At 47.3% G+C, this 6,569-nt stretch overlaps 1 long non-coding RNA gene across 1 annotated transcript; it reads left to right on the top strand.

Moving 5' to 3' along the window:
- The first annotated feature begins 2,466 nt into the window (after positions 1 to 2,466).
- On the top strand, positions 2,467 to 5,367 carry LOC310753612. The gene is made up of 3 exons (XR_014543381.1): positions 2,467 to 2,811; positions 3,198 to 3,321; positions 5,214 to 5,367. It is a non-coding gene; the product is annotated as an uncharacterized lncRNA (long non-coding RNA).
- Positions 5,368 to 6,569: the final 1,202 nt, after the last annotated feature.

The raw sequence follows: 6,569 nt of genomic DNA, 5'->3' as shown, positions 1-6,569 counted from the left end.
AATAAGTTCAAGGGCATATACACTTTAGTTCTTTTTGAATTATCTGATGGTGCTGTGTTTCAGGCTTCTGTGCAAACAAAGAACTAAGAGCAGACTTCAGCACTGTTGTGGAATGTGCATGGTCAGTGATACATTGCCGTGTAAGCAGAGCAATTTCCCCATATAAAGACACTCTGGGAGAAATCTAGAGAAGCGAGCAACTAGGGCAAACGCTCCTCACCACTTGGGACAACGCTGCCATCTTGCTAAGTGATTTACTGCACAATGCTATGCATGTCTACTCATAAATAAGTCCATTGAGTTCAATGGGATTTACTCCCAGGAAACTGTATATGATTGCATCCCTAATATACAGCATGGTAAGTTGCCATTTGGGGAATGATTATGAGTATCATTTGAATGCAAACATGGTGGGGGAGGGGGTATGCTAGAAGTTTATAAAATTACAGTCGTGCCTCGGAAGTCGAACAGAATCTGTTCCAGAAGTCCGTTTGACTTCCAAAATGTTCGGAAACCAAGGCGTGGCTTCCGATTGGTTGCAGGAAGCTCCTGCAGCCAATTGGAAGCCGCGGAAGCGTTCGGGAGCCAAAACATTCAACTTGCAAGGTGTTCGACTTCCAAGGTATGACTGTACAGTATAGAGAGAAGACCATTTTCTGCTTCTCTCATAATAATATAGCCCAATGAAGATCATAGGCAACAGATTCAGGACAGACAAAAAAAAGCACTTCCTCCTGTATCACATGGTTAATTTGGGGAGCTCATTACTGCAAGATGGATTGGTGGCAGATTTGAGAGAGAGAGAGATTTCCTGGAACTGGAATGAGCAATCTCTTATTTCCGCTTGAGAGCTGCATTCCCTCATGGCTAACCTGCTAGAGGCCACATGACAATAGGAAGCAGGGCCAAAGCAAAGTGGCCAGCCCCCCCCCCACACCTATTCATACACATTCACACACAAGCATATAAACATCCATTTATGCACATCTGTTCCCATTTATTCATTCACTTACAATACACACATTTTCAGACTGACTTCCCAGCTGCAATATCCAGGAAGATTCTGCCATCTTCCCATGGAGCAATTAGGCTTGGGGAGACGGAAGCCTATCCCACTGAAAACTACAATGATCCATCATGTACCACACACAGAATGCCTCTAAATGCCAGCTGCTGGGGGCAAAAAAACAACACCTGGAGAGGGGCCACGAGGCCCTGATTGTGAGCTTCCCAAGGGCACCTGGCTGGGCTGTTGTTGGAAAAGAGCTGCTGGATAAACGGCAAGGCAATTTGCGTGGCCTTTTAAGAAGAGAACAAATATAACAAAACAATACAGTTCTGGCCACTTTCCATTATTTGTGCTGTCCAGAAACAAGAGGTCAAGCCTTATTCTTTACATTGCTTGTGGACGCACCCCAGAATACTATGCATTATTCTGAGCAACTCTTTGACCTCTCCGAAACCTGTAGGGCTATCCAAAAGAAGAACAGCTTAACATGCATTTTTAAACGCTCAAGGGATGAGAAGATCAAGAAACAAATCTGTCCGGTTGCACAAAGGAGCTGACCAGGGAGAGAGAGATTGCAAATATTTGCAGTATAAACACTCAGAAAGGAGTGGAGCTGGCCGTGATGGGTGTGGTGAGGGAAGTGGTGGAGAAGATCTGTGATGAGACTGCAAAATCCAGCGGGGGAGAGCAAAGCAGACCATCTCACAACGAAGAGAGGAATGCGGCAGCAGGATATTATCCTAGCTCCAGAAGGCAGTGCGGGTTACTATTGAGGGCAAAGAGCCTGATACCAGGCAAGGTTCCCATACAGCTGAAGTGAGGAGCCCGCGGCCCTCTAAATCAGAGTTTCCCATGTTTGGGGACTACAATTCCTTGACCACTGGTCCTGCTAGCTAAGGGTGATGGGAGTTGTAGTCCAAAAACAGCTGGAGACCCAAGATTGGGAAACCCTGCTCTACATCCTCAAACCATTTCAGGCCCAGAAACCACCTTTAATCCAAATATGGATTTGGGGACCCATTTCTTTTAGAACATCTGAACAAACACCTATTTTAGAACATGGAGAACTTATGGCCTACCATATGTTGCTGGACTACAATTCTCATCATGTCTTGCCAGCGGCTAAATGGAACCATCTGCAAGGAAGAGGATAAGTGGACACTATAGGGATCTAAAAATGGTAGCACTCAGAAATTGGGAGTGGGGGAGAGAAGCCAAGGTCTTAACCTTGTCGTACTTTAACCCACACTACGCCTCAAAAAAGTGTCACACTGGAACTTACCAGCAAATCATATATTCTGGTTTTTGGGCTCAACAAATCCTGGGAGTGGCAAGCTCCCAATGGAAAGTAATTGTCCCTCTTTAGGTATGTATTTACAATATTGATCTTGCTTGCCCATTCATCTTCAGAGGCCACTAGCATGGAATGCTCTGCACAGTAGTGTGACACACCTATTGCTATGACTTGTATTGCTCGACCTTTTGGCTTTACTTGGCTTAGAAATGCACACATATATTTTCCACTCCCCTTCTAATCTCTGTACTCAGGAGATATATATGTATATGTACACTCGCCAGGACCTGCATCAACAAGCAGTATTCTCAGGGAGCTGCTGGTGGAAGCCCCAGTGTGCCAGAAGAACCTGCCGCTGACATCTGCAGCCCCTGCCATTCAAAGTCCCCACACACCTTGGAGAGATGCTACCTCAGATGCATTGTGGGTAGTTTAAAATGGCAGGCGGCTTGCAGCAAGCTGGCACAAATCACAGCACTGCCCCTACTGATTCCTCCATCACTACCAGGTAAGGACACCAACATTGGAGAGGGCCAATAATATAAGGGGAACATTGGGGGGGGGGCTAACTTAGAACCAGCCCTACTGTCCATTAGGACAACCACTTCATGCATCAGACAAAGAAGAGTCTGGCCCATGGAAGCTGGCCTGGTGTGTTAATCTTACAGGAACATAGGAAGCTGGTCCCCCTAGCTCAGTATTGTCTGCAAGGGTTCTCCTAGGTTTCAGGCAGGGGTCACTCTCCCAGCCCAACCCAGCAACTGAACCTGGAACCTTCTACACACAAAGCAGATTCTCTGCTCCTGAGCCTCGGCCCTTCCCAAATATTTGTGTAATTTAAAATCCCCCTGATTTGTTTCCACTCCCTCCCGTATGAACTTCTGAGATCTTCAGGAGACTTTTCGCACTTGTCGTGTGAAGTTCAGGGTGCAAGGACGTGTGCAGAGGCCTCCTCAGTGATGGGACCCAGATTGCTTTGGCTCTACTTTCCTCCTGTAGCAGTGTTTCCAGGCAGAAGGTAAAGACCACTCCTCTGGATTGTGCTTTTTAGTGGTATTGGATGCTGCCCTTAAATTTTTCTCATTTTGTTGTTCTCTAGCGCTGGACAATTTTGTATGTTTTGATGCTGTTGTGATTATTATTCTTGCTCTGTTTTCTTGATTGGCTGGGCTTTATTTTTGTGCATTACTAGGGGTTGTTGCCCCTGCTTGCTCTGTTTGCCAACTCTGACAACCCCTCCCCACTCCTCCCCCCCCCCCAGCCACCCACTCCGACTGGAGTGCAAGTCCACACCCAGGCACACACAAAATTAAGGCCCCATTCACAAACCCTCGTTTCAGCTCTAGTCCCTTTCTATGGGGCACACCCTCAAGGTGAGTTCTCCCATCTAGTATGTCATAACTGATAAGCTTATCAGCTTCTGCTTCCTGTGCTGGTTCTCATGGTTGAGCACCTTATGCAATATAGAGCCGTGCTGTGCTCACTCTCTAAAAGGAGAGGCAAAGGTCTAAAATGTGGAGGCAAGGAAGGGGTAGTTCACTATTGGCCCTCCAAATGATGTTGGACAAAAAATTCCATCGACTCCAGCCAGGGAAGACTGGGGCTGTGCCTCAGCCTAAACTACCTTGCAAGGTTGTTGTGAGGAGAAGATGGGGAGGAGGAGAAGCATGTACACTAAGGTTACCAGATTTTATTCAATGAATCCGGGGACATTTTTCAACTTCAATGGATTTTGTATGGGGACTGGTTTGTAAATCCGGGGACTGTCCCCGGGAAACAGGGACTTCTGGTAACCTTAATGTACACCACCTTGAACTCCTTAGAGGAAAGGTGGGATTCAAATGCAATAATAAATGAAGATAAGTAAATAAATGTATGAAAACGTCTCTGATGACTTGATGGTGAGGGGAAAGCATTCTGCACACACTCAGGTGTTAACTTTTCTTCCTTATTGCTTCATGTGTCTGAGTTCTTGCGTCCCAAAGCAGAAAACCAGTTCTACCCCAGCCAGGTCACCTTGCACAGGGCTTAGCAAATCCGAGGGGTTTTTGTTTGCTTGCTTGCTTGCTTATTATCGTTGTCAAGTGAGCTCAGTGCAGATTACAACAATAAATACTCAAAAAGAATCAGAAAATTGTGAAACTACAATATCGTCAGTCAGTTGCCTATCACAGGGCAATCTCTGAGTGACTTGCAACCCAGTCAAAAAACTTCCAAAAAACTTACAACCAATAAAAATGAGAACAATCAAATCTATACATAAAACACCAGCCTCCACATTACAACAATGGTTTTGCTGCCAATTCCTGTCCTTCTCCTGAGTAGCACATCCTCACCCCAGCCCAAGACATTTTGGCACCCAAACTGAGAAATCTAATGCCTGCCCACTTTGTGTTAAGAAGATGAAGATAATGATACTGTTACAAGCAAGCTAATATCTAACGGGACCTCAGGAGTTCCAATGCATATCCTGGGTTGGTTCCCTTTGAATGCGATCACTGGTGACTTATGGCATTTGAGTGATATGCTAATTAAATTTATACTCCACCCTTCCTCCCAAAGGAGCCCAGGGTGTTCCCCACCTCTGGTGTATATACACCAGGGGTGGGGAACCTGTCAGCCTTCAGATGTTGCTGGACTTCATCTCCCATCATCGCTAACCATTGGCCAAGCTGGCCAAGGCTAATGGGAGCTGGGGTCCACCAAGACCTGAAGGACCACAGATGCCTCACTCCTGATTTACACATATATACAGGCTGAGCATAAGATGGGGGTCCACAGTATTCACTCCAAAAGATATTGCTCCCCTGGTTGCCTTCCCTGCTAATCTGACATTCAACTGCCCATGGCTCCTAGAGGGCAATGAGCTAATTTGGTTTCATTTTTTCTTCCTTTTCTTTTAATTAAAAGTCCATATTCCACACATGCCTTGGGAGTCCCTCGATTATGCAAGAAAAAACCCTACTTTGCCTGGGAGTCGCCCTGTTTGAAGGCTCAGCATAAGGCCTCAAGGTTTGCTGTTTATGGGAGGACATGGTAAATAAATACTGCTGCAAAAGCTGGAGGTGATGCTTCTGCCTGTCATTTTGAACTGATGGACCTAATACCTCCTCCACAGAAGAGATCAAAGAGACAGCTAAGGAGGTAACCAACCCCTGGAGCAGGAATGGGCTGGAGTTTGCAATCAGCCCAGAAGTGCCTTGTAAAGTGACCTCTCCGTGCACCCACAATGATCCCTGAAGATGAGACCTGAGTGGCTCACCCCTGCATGCAAGGACCTGGGTGTATTGGCCTGTGACCTTTTGTACTCCAGGGACAATTGGCAGTGTTGTCCCTACAAAAGGTGAACAGAGCACTGTGTGGGTGGGCGGGGGGGGGGAGATGTGGGTGTCTTGGTGTAGGGCCATGCCTCTCCATCTGATGCCTTTGTGATAAACCAGGAATGTGGTGGGCCCCATGGCAGACAAAAGGTGTGGGCTTCCTGCTGAACTGGAGGGCCAGCAGGATTGTACGTGCGCACAGCACAGCCTCCTGCTTATCAGCATGTTGCTCCTCAGGGCAGGACAGAGGGTGGGACCACACCGCTTGGAGCGCTTCCTTCCTTCAAACAGCTACATTCCGCAGGTGGGGTGTGGCAGCCCACAGAAGTCAGGAAAAAGATGCGCCAAGTGAGCAAGGCTCCCTCGACAGCAGGGATGGGGAACATCTGTGGCCCCGCAGGTGCCGCTGGACCCCAACGCCCATTGCCCCTGACCATTGACCATGCTCTGTGGGGCTGATAGGAGTTGGAGCCCAACAACTTCTAGAGGGCCACAGATCTCCATCCCTGCTCTAGAGAAAGATACTTGGGACTCACTCTCTCACTGACACCTGACAGCAAAACTGCAAAGGCATTAGTGGTACCTCAGGGGAACCTGCAACTCAGAGTCTGTGTGTGGCCCTTAGCTTAATTTCATGTGGCCCTCAAATTTATTTTCAAGGGGGTGGAGGGAGCCAGAGGGAGAGGCCAAAGGCACAGGGGAAAGAAAGGGAGAACCTGGGGGGGAGCCAAAACATATGGAAGGCTAGCAGGAGGAAGAAGCCCCCTGCGAGCAATCAGATGAGATTTCTTAGAAGAATGATCTGTCCATCCCCCAGCAACATAGGGAGGCAAGAGGGGAGACAGAAAAAAAGTGGGAGAAAGCAAGAAAAAGACCCGCTATTGGCTCTGGTTCCACCCAATGATGTTATATATCACCATTTTGATACACATGAAATTTAACACAG

This window comes from Podarcis filfolensis (genome assembly GCF_964270895.1).
Source record: "Podarcis filfolensis genome assembly, chromosome: 2".
Classification (NCBI taxonomy): domain Eukaryota; kingdom Metazoa; phylum Chordata; class Lepidosauria; order Squamata; family Lacertidae; genus Podarcis; species Podarcis filfolensis.
This window is presented reverse-complemented; position numbering and strand designations above follow the sequence as displayed.